Source organism: Talpa occidentalis, unplaced genomic scaffold (assembly GCF_014898055.3).
Source record: "Talpa occidentalis isolate TD23 unplaced genomic scaffold, MPIMG_talOcc4v2.1 talOcc4.13, whole genome shotgun sequence".
NCBI classification, from domain to species: Eukaryota; Metazoa; Chordata; class Mammalia; order Eulipotyphla; family Talpidae; genus Talpa; species Talpa occidentalis.
In genome coordinates, this window is record NW_023601322.1 from 74929428 (window position 1) to 74942671 (window position 13244).

At 36.3% G+C, this 13244-nt stretch overlaps 1 long non-coding RNA gene across 1 annotated transcript; it reads right to left on the reverse strand.

Moving 5' to 3' along the window:
• Window positions 1–470: 470 nt before the first annotated feature.
• LOC119243500 (uncharacterized) lies at window positions 471–12674 on the reverse strand. The gene is made up of 3 exons (XR_005124728.2): window positions 12502–12674; window positions 6877–7525; window positions 471–824 (listed from the first exon to the last, which is right to left on the reverse strand). It is a non-coding gene; the product is annotated as an uncharacterized LOC119243500 (long non-coding RNA).
• Window positions 12675–13244: the final 570 nt, after the last annotated feature.

A 13244-nucleotide genomic window follows, 5' to 3' on the forward strand; every position in this document is an offset into this window, starting at 1 on the left:
TCCAGACACTACAGGTCCCCCCAGAAACGGCAAAATGTGACTGCTTAAAGTCATTATTGAATGCATGTACCATCTACGATAACCTGTTACTGCAAGTGTGAATAGCATGTAACACACTCTCCTTCCATTATCTTCATTCAGTCCTGATCACTTTTTTTGTAGCAAGGGACCTTCTTTGGAAGTCCAGCTGTCAGGGTAACTGTCCTGGATGGAATGTGTTGAATGGCACTTTGCACAGCTGAGTGACCTCCCACCATATAAACAATCACAAGGCCTCCTGGCTCCCAGGTTGGTTATGAAGTCTTGAGATGTTCTGCCCTGCTCACCTCTCAAGGAGATAAAATACGCCAACTTGGTAAAGACACTGCCCCTTGTTCTAGCTGGCTGTCTTGTGAGAAATACTCTCTGACTTTGAAGAAGCTCATGGATACCCTACTTCTGGGGAGAGGTCAGTGTTCCTTCTATTTTCCACTGAAATCTACTGTCAGCAAGAAGCACAAAAGCAGCTCTGTGTATTTCATCTGACTTCTGCCCAATCTAGTCAATCATGTTTAATAAGTCACTTGTTAAAATACACAGAATTGCCTATGGCCTGTTTCTTCCATCGTAAGTGTAGGTTCAAGACACTGGATTATAAAAATACATTTAACTCTGACAGCTGTTGATTTTAACAATGAGATTTTCTGGTTCTCCTGTTGTCTGTCCTTCTAAATAGCTTACCAAAACAGTTTATATTCACACAGAGCAGGATATGAGGATTTCAGCATCAACTGTGTTCTCCTCTTTCCCCCTGTACACACCTTTACATCGCCTTTTTATTGTAGCTGAAAACAGAAGAGTGAGACAGAGAGAGGATGATTAGAACTGTCAGACTTTTAGAGGGGGAAGCACCCTGACAGACTAAAAGGAAAAAATAAATAAGACTTGTTACTGCTATAATTTCACTAAGGTATCTTGTTTTTAGGTTTTTTTTTTCTTTTTCATTTGTTGTTTTGCAAGCTTGGAATTATGGAAGAAAAATAGAATGTCAATAAATTCAACTTTGAACATCTATTCAATGAGTTATTTCCTAGTAGGAGGGGAAAAAAATTGAAGTAGGCTAGGCAGTCTAGAGGGAGACTGTGTAAATGACTTGTAACTAAGAGGATATGACCCTCTGCATAATTCATAATCATTAGTCTAAGTGACACTTCTGCAGTCACTCTGCCAGGACACTCTAATACCGTGGGGCTGCAACCCAAACAGTCCACTCAGCAGCAGTGCCTGTGTGATCAGGTTTCTCTGAAAGACAACTCCCTGAAAGGCTGGATTTGGGCTGCAGGATTTTTTTTTAACAGAAGATGCTGGCTCAGCTTCATCATGTGTGCAATTTAAGGGTTGCTCAAGTGATTCTTTAAAACTGCATAAAAGCAATTCTGCTGTGCCTGGGAGACAGTATTGCTATAATGTTCTGTGCATACATCTGCATGATTTCTCAGAGCTAATTCAAATTTAATGCATTGGTAATTTCTTTTCTGCCGAAGCCACCCAGCAGTAATCTGAAGGTTATAGAATGATCTTCCAGCTCAAATAACACTTTTAGACTAGCATAAATGGAGAGGCAGGAATATAATGGGCAGAATTAGGCCTACAATGATACATTCCACCCTCATTACTACCCTCACTGAGGTTGACCAGAGTTTAGTGTGTTTTTAGAAGGATAATCATTACAGAGGTTTAATAAAACTGAGAGTCAAGCTATAGTGGTCTTTTATCAGAGATGGTGTAATAATCAAAATAACACATATGAACAACTTAGAAAACGTTTTTCCAACAACTGAAAGACCATTCTTTGGATAAAATTAAAGCTTTGTTTAAAACATAAGAACCAACTCAAAAACAGAGAATAACAATTTAGCTGGATGTCATAAACATACTGATATCTAATTTAAGTCCATAACAACAATAGTAAGAGTACTAGGGGATATTTAAATATTTTTAATAAATATTTGTGTTTTATAATAAAATTTGAATTTACAAAGAAATTGTGAATATAGTAGAGTTCCCCTAGGCTCCACACCAGTTCCCTGATCATTAAAATTTTAAATCACTAATATACATTGGTCACAGTGGATGAACCATTAGTAATACATTATTACAAATTAAATGCCACACTTTATTCAGATTGCCTTAGTGTTTACCTATGTCCTTTTTTCTGTTTAAGGATTTCCATCTAGACTATCACATAATATTTAGCTGTCATGTCTCCTTAGTTTCCTTTTGCCTATGAGAGTTTCTTCGATTTCCCTTGCTTTTTATGACCTTGGCAGCGTTGAGGAGTATTGGTCAGGATCTGTAGAATGTTCCTGTCTGATGTCTTTCTCATATTAGATTAGGCTTATGAGTTTTCCAAAGACCACAGGACAACAAGTACCTTTCTTATCACATAATATCAAGGGTACATGCTAATAACATGACATCCCTGCTGATGTTAACTTTGACAACTTGGCTGAGGCACTGTTTGCCAAGTTAGTCTTTGTCCGCCTTTCTATACTGTATCTTTTGGAGAGAGATCACTCTGTACAGTGCACATTTAAGGAATGGGGGGCTATGCTCCACTGCCTTGAGGGTAGAGGAGTATCTACCTGAATTATTTGGAATTATTCACAGGAGATGTCTATTCTCCTTCATTTATTTATTATATTATTTATATTAATTATATATTAATGGTCTTTTTATTTTGAGTTATAACCAAATATTATTTTATCTCACTGATCAAATTGGATCACTTGGGCCACTAGGAACTTTTTTAGTGGACCTCTCTGTTCCTTAACATGTCACCATCATTGTAAGTTAGGACTTTTTAAGCTCTTTTTTCCTTTTGGCATTTTCTTAATTTCTGTCATTACAAGATATTCCAGTCTCATCCATATTTCCTATTCAGGTCCTAGACTTGGTTATTTTTTTTTAAAGCCTGGTTCCTTTTATTGGAGAATGGATTTAGAAAACAAGATCAGGGTGCTAGACATGCTGGTTGCTACTGGGGTATGGCTGTTTCCATGTCCTCTCAGGTGACAGGGTGAGGAAATACAAGTGTGTGGATATAACCTTTGTATAGCTACATATCACTTAATACTTCTATATGTAACCATCCGTGTTTAGATTAGGCTAAACAAAAGTTCCTAGCAAGGTTTCCAATCTATATTCATGGATCATTGTAGATGCCTCTCTTGCTTATCTGTAACCAAGCACTTCAATGATAAAAAATTTGGCTAATTTGGGGTGTTTTCACCATTTCTTTTGTGATCCATATGGCAGAGTTCATATTTCATAGTTTCTCCTATCAGACCCTACTTGTAGAATGTCTTGCCACTTTCTACTCAAGTTATTGGCATTATTCAAAAGCATAACAGGAATGAGCTCCTTGATGATTTCTGAAGTCTACGTCAAGGACTGAATAAGTGTCTTCTACTTACATGTGAAAATGTGATTCCCTCAAGGCTTAAAAAATAGTGAAAGCGATTACACAGCTATTTCTTGCTCTGTGTGGTTAAACAAAAGCATTTGACTTCAAGTGTTCTCAACCTGGTAAACTTCATAGGAATAAAATCACTAAAAGCTGTTCTTCCTGAAACCAAGTATTACTCATTGGCAGATGTTATCTGTTAGTAAAAGGATTGCAACCAGTAAATGCTGGGGATCAAGGTCCTACTTAATACAAAAACCTGACATCATCTGTGTCACTTACAAATCTGGTATTAATTATTTGATAAGCTTGGGGCTGATTTTGTAACACAGACATTTTGTTGTATGAATGGTGAATGTCAAGGATGACTTATTATCCTGAACACATTTAAAAGGAAGGCTAATATGATTTCTTATAGGAAAGACCCAATGGCAGCTGCACCAGAGTCAATTACACTGTTGTGTGGCACTGCACAGACTTATTTTCTTGAGCAGAGAAAAAAGAACAAGGCACATGAATATCTCCATAGAAATGATGTTTAGCCCCTCTGATTTTGGATAACAAATCTAAAGAAAGAAAAACAAAGAGGAAAGGAAGGATTCTTGTTCAGCAATCTGAAAGCAGGGTCGTTTAGTTTCCCTAATGAATTCATGAGAAGATTTAAGTCCACAAAGTAATCCTTTAATAGACTATCAAGTAGAGAGGCTATGGAGAAAGATATCAAGATTATTGTTATTTAACACAGCTGGATTTTCTATCCTAACAAGTGTATAGAGAGAAGTTTCATAATTGAAGTTGTACAATCCATTCTGGGCGTGAGGGGAACACAGACATGTTGAATATAGCTCATCATGGCACAAACAAAACAAAGCAGAAAACCAAACTTCCTGAGACTCACTAGATGATACTGCAGAAGTATTCCCTTAGAGTCCAGTTTAAATTGTGATTGTTTATCTCAAACGGAGGAACAATCTTTGAATTAAATAGAAGGTAAACTGAAGGCAAACATCTGGTCCCTGAGCAGACCTTCCCTGCCAGTTTGCAAAGGCAGAGATTAAAAAAAGGAAATGGTGTCTCTGGCAGAAACAATGCTTTTCTATTCTAATTGATTTGTTCTCTGAAAACTCAAATTGTCCATATCCTCCTTTGATAATTTGCTGACTCTACTGTTACTGAGAGAATGCAGTTTTGTTTCTATTAGAGTCACATATCGCATACACAAAATCCACATAAACAGATGTTTTCAAGGTGGTTTGGGGGTCAACAAAGCAGGTTCTTAACAAAATACAACAAAATGCTTCAAAGGAAATACTGACGTTCAGTGTGACCCGGTGTTAGGATGAAGTCACATACATGCGTGATTATAGAGTGAAATACAGAGGCTTTGGGTTCTGTTATACTTTATAGTTTGGTGCAGTAACTCAGAACTACTCAGATACCTGCACTGGGGACTTGGTGTCCCTTTGGAAACACTATTTTGTCTTTCTTGGTTTCTAATACTACTTCACACAGTGATGACAAAGTAAGGGCCCATATCATTGCTACAGCATCAGGGTGTGATAAATATTTGAATATATGAATGACATAAAATTTAACCTCTGAACACAACTCCCTTTTTCAGTAGTTCAAGTAATGAGGTTGATTAAACAAAAGAAATCAGTATTTTTTGAGAAAGCATTGATAAACATGTTGGTTTCAGCAAGTTTATGTGGCTAAGTATATATGGCAGTGCCTTTCCCACAACTGACACTCCATGAGTGAGAGCTTCCTTCTTAGTCCTTTTAATTCTCTTGAGTAGGTTAATATTAACGTTTGAAGAACTGATTCCCCAACCAAATACTGTTTACTCCATATGCCTCCACACTAAACTAAACTCTTTCCTATTATTTGTAATATATGGTAGTTAAGAATACAGATAAAAAATTAGAGTAAAACAAAGTAAGAAGAACCACAAGATATAACTTAGTCATTTTCCTTTCTATTTTATAATGACTTGACTTTTAAAGACACATTTTAAGTCCTAGAATACTATCAAAATCTATTAGCATGGAATAGAATATTCCTCAGAATCCATGTCCAAATAAGGATAGTTAAATTGTGAAAAAGTACTCAATCACATTCTTTAAAAAAGAAATATACATAAAAAATGACTATATGAAGTTTTCACCTGTGGAGAAAAAGATAACCTTGGCAAACTGTTAATGGAAGGATGAATTGCTAGGGAGACTGACAGAAAGCTATTTACCTAAGATATTAATGTAAATAAGATTATACTTCCAAAAAAGAAAAAAGTCCAGAAAACTACCCAAAAAGCCATCAATCAAATCAATTGTTTAAATGTTTTAATGGGACCTTATTCAGCTACTAAAAATATTGAATTAGATTAGGGTTAGCTGTATAGGTTGCCATGGGATGATCCTGTAGATATGTCATCATCACCCCCTTTTTTGAAACCAAGTATGATGAAATGTATATGATTTATTTTCTTTAAAATTAAATTATTCAAAATATTTTTTTCTTAAAAGAATTTCAAGAAATTATTAATAATATTGTCTTTGGTGACAGACATCAAAGAAAAGAAAGTAGGGTCTTGAAATCTCTTCTTGGAGCTACATGTATAATTTTTGCAATCCATATACTTGGGGGGGTATTTAAAGAACTCAATAAAGTTAATTGGATATTGAGATTATGATCCAATTTTGTGTTTTTTTAATTGTTATTTTCTATTATCTAAAATTTGTAGGACTTGCTGCTTATAATTTGTAACCAAAAGGTCTGAGTTGTCTTCTTAGCTCCATTTTCTTCCTAGATCTCCCGCCTACTCACTAACCTGTCACCTTTTAAATGGGTTATGTATTTTCATCTCTCTGCACAAAATGTCTCTGTTTGGAAAACTTTCCTTCCCTCTTGTGGACCTGGTAAACTCCCCTATTTTATACTAACTCAAATATAAGTTAGTTATAGTCTCAGCATATTTGATATTTAACTTAGTGTCTGCAAATGTTATTTGGAATTTTTTCCTGAGCTCTTCTAAGTATTGTGGCATTATTTTAAAATATACTTACTATTGGGACATACAGGATTTTCTTGTATCAGCTCCTACTGGTTAAGTTTATAACTGTAGCTTTAGTTTGCGTAATAAATCCAGCATTCTGAATTTGATGACACTTAATAACAACAGCTAACAATGCTCACTCATATTCCTGTTGATACCTTACAGTATTATCCAGCTACACCCCAAATTCTCATGTCCATCCTACCCAGCATGAAATCTTTCACTGCATTTAATGCACTGCACATACCAGTTAGAGGTGAGGATTTTTTTTTTTAACTTGCAGAGGAGAGTGTGGCAGCAGAACTAAGGTAGAAGTAATGGAGTGCACTGCATGAGAAATTTACCTTATTATCTGGCAGTAGATTGGTTTACTTACCCTGTACCCACTAGCTTTGTCCCTTGACAATCACCTTCACACTCAGCTGCACTTCAGAGCTTGTTTGCCATGTTGTGATGATGTTTACTCCCTACGTTTATTCGATGTTGGCCATTTGAAAACATTATCATTTAAATTGGTTCCTGTAACTAATGAGCATATGTTTCATGTGTTTCACAGGATGAGGCAGTGGAAGTATCACTTGTATTGAGGTCTATTTTTGTATACAGTCATTTTAGCCAAAGTATAAAGTCAAATTTTCAAGTGTTTCAGTGCTCGGGCTGGTGGTAGATCTCTTCTGGCATGAAGTGATAACAGAATTTTGTGAGGATGACAAAAAAAAGTTGAAACCAAAACTGAGATAATTATACGCTAACTTAAAAGAAATCTTGAGTGCCAAATGCTTAAAACTTGCTTTGGGACATTTTGAATCTACTGAATAAAATAACTATACCCTTCAGACTTGCTGGAGGGAGATTACAAGAATGTCAGATTCCTCTCCACAAGTGACGATTGCCATAGTGGGTTACAATGAATGACAGTGTGTGGAATATACTTATCTGTAATGACTCTGTGGCAGGTGATGCTTGGTACTGAAATCAATCTGATTTACATTCCCCCCTCAATTTTAAGAACATGAAATACTCCACTGAAAGCAAGAGAAACAGAGAGGTAATTAGGAATGAGATGTAGAATCAGAAATGAAATTCTATAGAAGCAGGAAAAAAAAATTGAAGATTAACCACTCAGTATTTCTTCAGCACTCTCTGGAGATGCACACCTTCCTACTTCCCTGAGGTCACAGTCTCTTTTAAGCTCAGTTCAATGTTTTGGATAAGGCTGACTTCTTTCCTGACCAGAGAAGAGCAGGTAACTATGAAGGGTCACATCAGTCAAAATTTTGCATTCTCTAGGTCACAGAGACTGGCTGGGGGAAAGTATGGGAGCAGATTGAATGAGATGCAGGGTATTTGGCACAGACTGTTGAACGAAATGCATGTTCACTTTTTTTTTTCCCCAGACATGAACCTGGGATTGTATAGCTCTGAGAGCCAACAAAGACAAGAGCTGAATCAAAATTAGCAGAAGGATAGGGTCCTGTGTCACTGACCATGAATCAAGTCATAGAACCTAGATCTACTCAGACTTCTTAGTAACATCGCCCAATAAGTCACTTTGTTGCCAACTTGGGTAGCTTGGGTCTTAGGTCACTTACAATGGAAATATTTCTGATGTATGATATAATCATTTAGAGAATGTTTCACCTGAAAATGTATACAATTAGAATGTTATGGTCTTAAAAACACTGAACTGAGTAGATTCTAAGGTTCTTTCCTTTCTAAGGATATCTGAATCTAGAACCCCATCGTTTCATGTTTTATTCCCTTCCTTGATGTTACTGAACTATAGAGGCTAGGCTTTGACTGCATTTACCTGTCTTCATCACTGACTTTTTTTTAAAGATTTATTTATTTTTATACAAGAACCGGGTACAGGCTAGATGCGTGGGATGGTGAGAGGAGTCACCGGAGACAGAGCGGGAACAGGACAGGCGGACTGATGAAATACACTGCTGAGGGGAGCAGCGGGCGAGACAGGAGAGGTCTGCTTCATCATATGGGATTCTCGCTTGTCGGCGGGAATAGAACCCGTGCTGCAGAGGCTGAGTACAGCTTCATAGTGAGGCGCTCAACGCCTGCGCAACCAGGGAGGCCCCATCACTGACTTTTTAAAATATCTTTTCAGTCTTGTATGATATATCCATTACCTATTCATCTGTATATTTAAAATAGCACTTATATTCATTTTCGAAGTGATTGTGACAACAGATTCCTCTTAAGCAAGTATGAGTTTAATGTTTTTAAGAGTGTGATAAGCAAAGAAAATGCTTTTGCTTTCTTATTTGGGCAAAAAAGGCTACAAAAGTTCCAATAGTATTATTGGCATCTCTTCAGCTCTGAATATATATGTGTTATATTTAAGTCATATATTGCCAAATACACATAACTATAAAATACACTAAGCAGAATGTACACTTAATGACAGAACATCATTTGTCATTGTATAATGCAACTTGGCAAGTATTTGCTACAATAAAAGAAATTTAGAAGCTTTAACTTAGGAAATGAATTTTCAATAGTAGCTTCTAAATATTGCTCTAGAGAGATGGCTGTCCTAGATACAGAGACAGTGGTGCATAAGAAACACTACAGAATAGATGTTTGTGTCCTGTCAAAATTCATCTGTTGAAACATAATCCCCATTGTGATGGTATTTGGAGGTAGGATCTTTGAAAGATGAGTAGTTATGAGGGAGGAGAACCCATGCATGGGATTCATGCCCTTATAAAAGTCTCTAGAAAGTTCCCTTACTGCTTCTATCGTATGAGGACACAACAAGAAATTGGCAGTCTACAACCTAGACTTCAAGAATCTCACGAGAACCTGACTGTACAGACACGCTGTTATTGAATATTCAGTCACCAGAACAATGAGAAATAAATTTCTGTTGTTCTTAAGTCACCCAGTCTTTGGTATTCTGTTATAACAGCCAAAAAGGACAAGCACATGATGTACAACTGTGACTAAGACCATAATGCATAATTGTGTTCATAGGTTCTCCGTTTATGCAAGCAAAAAAAGGAAACTACTTGAATGACCATGGCTAAAAGAAATGATAAATAGTAGTTAGTGCATGAAAAGTAATATTATATTGCCGTAAAACAAAATAAAAGAGTTATAGTCAGCAATAAGAATAAATACAGGAAAGAACAGTGAAAGAATTAGCAAGCCCACATACAATATCTTTGTACATATTGGGGTACTATTTCTAGAAAGCTGAAAGGTTACCAAATGAAGTAATATATTGTCTAGGGATACACACATGCACACATGCATGCCAGCAAGTGCACACATGCACACACTAAATTTTTTTTTAAAAAGCAAAGAAATTATAAAACAAAATTCAGGATGGTAGTTATCTGATTTGGGGCATGGTGTTGGAAAGGCATGATGAAGGTACACCAAACATCAGTGATATTAAAAAGGCTCCTGTTTGCTGGTGGCATTGCTATCTTTCTAAAATGCTTTACAGTTTGTACAAAAGATATATACATATCTTTTATGTGCATCAAACACTACATAAAAATATTAAAGATGTCTAGCTAGCAATGCTTATGTACAAACAGTTTTGCTAATATGAATCTAATGGATAAAGCTTTATCTACTGACATTAACATAAATACGTTCTTTGCATTTAGAAATTATTGGCAAAATTCATTTCTACCATAAAAATATGTTAAAATTCAAGATTTAATTTGGGCAGAAATAGATTTTCAAATTCAGAATTATTCTATCTTAAGTGTTTTCCTTCCCTTTTTCTTACACATATCAAAATATGTTGTAAAATGCAGAATGTTGGTATACTACTCGAAAAATTCAGTATCTAAGTTTTCTTTGTAGAGTTAACTGAACTCTAAATTTAACTTGAACAACTTTTTGTTTGTTAAGGGTAATCTTTTGCCCTCCTTTTTCTATGTAAGAAATTATTCTCTTAAGCAGGATATTATGGAAATTAAGAACAAAGGCTCCAAATGAACTAATTCAGGTTTCCAATAAAAGCTGTACCACTTTTTGGCTGTGTGATTTCCTAGCAAGTTACTTAACCTATTTAAATTTAACATTCTTCATCTGTAAAATAAAGTTCATAATAGTTCTTACCTTGCTGAGTTGTGAAGATGAAATGAAACAAATTCTTTGAATGAAAACACATTATCTATAATATACTTGGTCACAGGCTTGGCAGCTGGTAAACATTCAATAGATTTTAATTATTATAATTATTATGTCAGCAAGCATATGTATAGTAGTTAAAACTGGTTTAAAAAATTCTTAAATATCAGCACCTCCGTGGTGGTGCAAGGGGTTAAGCACAGCACTATGAAGCAATCCACAGCCTCAGCAGCATGAATTTGATCCCAGCTGGCCAGGGAGCAACCCACAAGACGAGGCAGACCTCTCCTGTCTTGCCCACTGCTCCCCTCAGCAGTGTATTTCAGTCAGTCTGCCTGTTCTGCTCCCCACTCTGTCTCTGGTGAATCCTTTCACCCCCCGCATCTCTGGCCTGCACCCCAGCTCTTGTATGCATAAATAAATAAATCTTTATAAAAAAATTCTTAAATATCAAAGAAAAAATTCACTTGTTTCTCAAGATTAAGACCTCGAGCATACACTTACATTTGAATTTTAGAAAGTGTTCAAAGAGATCGAAACCACATTGCCCATTGAAGGGTTTCCTGTCTCAGCTTGCAACAATTTCCTTGATGTTAATGGGTGTTCATGCAGGGAGGCAAGAGGCTTGATAAATCTAGTAGCAAACCTATCTACACTTATTTTTAATGATTCAGTACATATGATTGTTATTTCACAATATTTTTTTTTTCTTTTTTTCTCTTGGTTATTCTACTTGTGTATTCCCTAACATTGAACTTTTGAGCTCACTAGTTCTCTCCATTGCTTAAGTTTATCTACAGCTGAAACCCTCTATAGCATATTTTAGATGTAGTATTTCCAATTGTAACTGTCTCACATTGTCTCATCTTTATTCTATTTCTGTTTTACATCATGCATTTTATTTATTTTATTTTTTTGAGTTGAGTAAGCATTGCCATTACTGTTGCCTTGAACTCCTCTTCATGCATATTCTATAGTTCTGCTAGACTGAGATGTCTCAGGGATGCTTTTTTTTTTTTTTGCTACAGCATCTGTAAAATGGTCTTCTGTCTCTTCATTTTCAGAATTTTTTTTTGGTTGTAATAGGGATAGCGTTTTAGATAGTTGCCTTTGCACCTGTTCAAGTGATTTGAGATCCGATACCTGCAATGAGCAACAGGTATAAAGGAAATGAGGCAGTAGGGCACCTAAGGGTCACCTCCAGTAGGTATCAGGGGTTTAAGCTGCCTATTGTACTGTGGGCTCCAGAGTTTGTGCTGGGGACCCACATTGATCCCCTTTGCAGGCTAAGTGTCTCATATAGCTTATGCCAGCTTCAACCTCTAGCCTCTGTTTGGATACTAGATGCAGCTCTGGACACAAACTTGATTGGATTGAGAAAGGTTCACAAGCTGAGAGTTAAGTCTCTTGCAGTACAGGGCCTCACTCTGAAGTGTTTACTCCTGTTGTTAACAGGTACTTAAACTCTGTTTAGTGAGTGTTCAGTTGTTGCCTCAGTTTTATCCTGGTTTGGGGGGGTGCGGTGGCAGGTGTTTTGATTAGCCTAGCCTTGGGCTGCAGATAGGACCATCTTCTAGAAGGAGACTTAGGTGATCCAACTAGGTTCTTCCTGCTGTTTTTAGTTCCAGGTGTTCTGCAGTGGGAGCTTCAAGCTCAAGCCAGTAATCAGCACTCTGCAACCCTGCTCCTAATGTTCTCTAGCAGTGCACCCTCTGTTCTGGACACCAATTCTGTGCACCCCCTTTTCCATAGCAGTGCTAGGTGTCAAGTTCCTGATCTGAGTATGTGCTGAATCAGTAACTGTAGGGGGTTCCATACAGCAGCTGATCCTCCTTCTCATGAACTGTATTCCCCAGTATCACTGTAAACACAGTTCAATGAAAATCATACCCACCCTTTTCTCTGCTGGACCTTTGCTCCTGATGTGCACTGTAGTTGGCCCTTTATATTCTGGGCCTTATTGACTTCATTCTGCTGCAATTTAATTATGAGTGAGTGGAGGAGGTGAGCTGGCATTTTCAGTCTCTCACCATTTGCCTCTATCTCTACAAAAAAAAAAAAAAAAAAAAAAAAAAAAAACCTGAAACAAATAACTGGCTGCAACAAACTATGGGACATTGAAATTCTAGGTTAGATCCTAGTATTTACTATATGAAATTACTAATGAATAAAAATTCACAATTTTATAAACTTAGCATGCATACATATACATCAGAATGTATTTCTTATAACATTGTACACACCCTGTTATCAGCCTCAGCAAACAACTCATAGAATAAAGTATTTAACAGTTAAACATCAAAAAAAAAATGTAATAATAATCTCAGTAGTGAAAAATGATAAATCTCATAACTTAGCAATATCCCATATTTGAAGAAATTCAGTCTTAATTGGGGCATCACATAAAATAAACATGCAAAATAATATTCATTTTATTTCAACATTGCAAATATTTATATAAATTTAATTCATTAATACTATGAAAATTTGCCAACTTCTGTTACCAAATATAGATGTTTTCTCTGCGCTTTGAACACATTGTAATTTTGCAATGGGAACTGTGAGTTATCTCAAATTTGCCTCAGGGAAAAGTGGAACCACTGAATCAGAAACATTTAGTTGTACAAGCAACCAAAT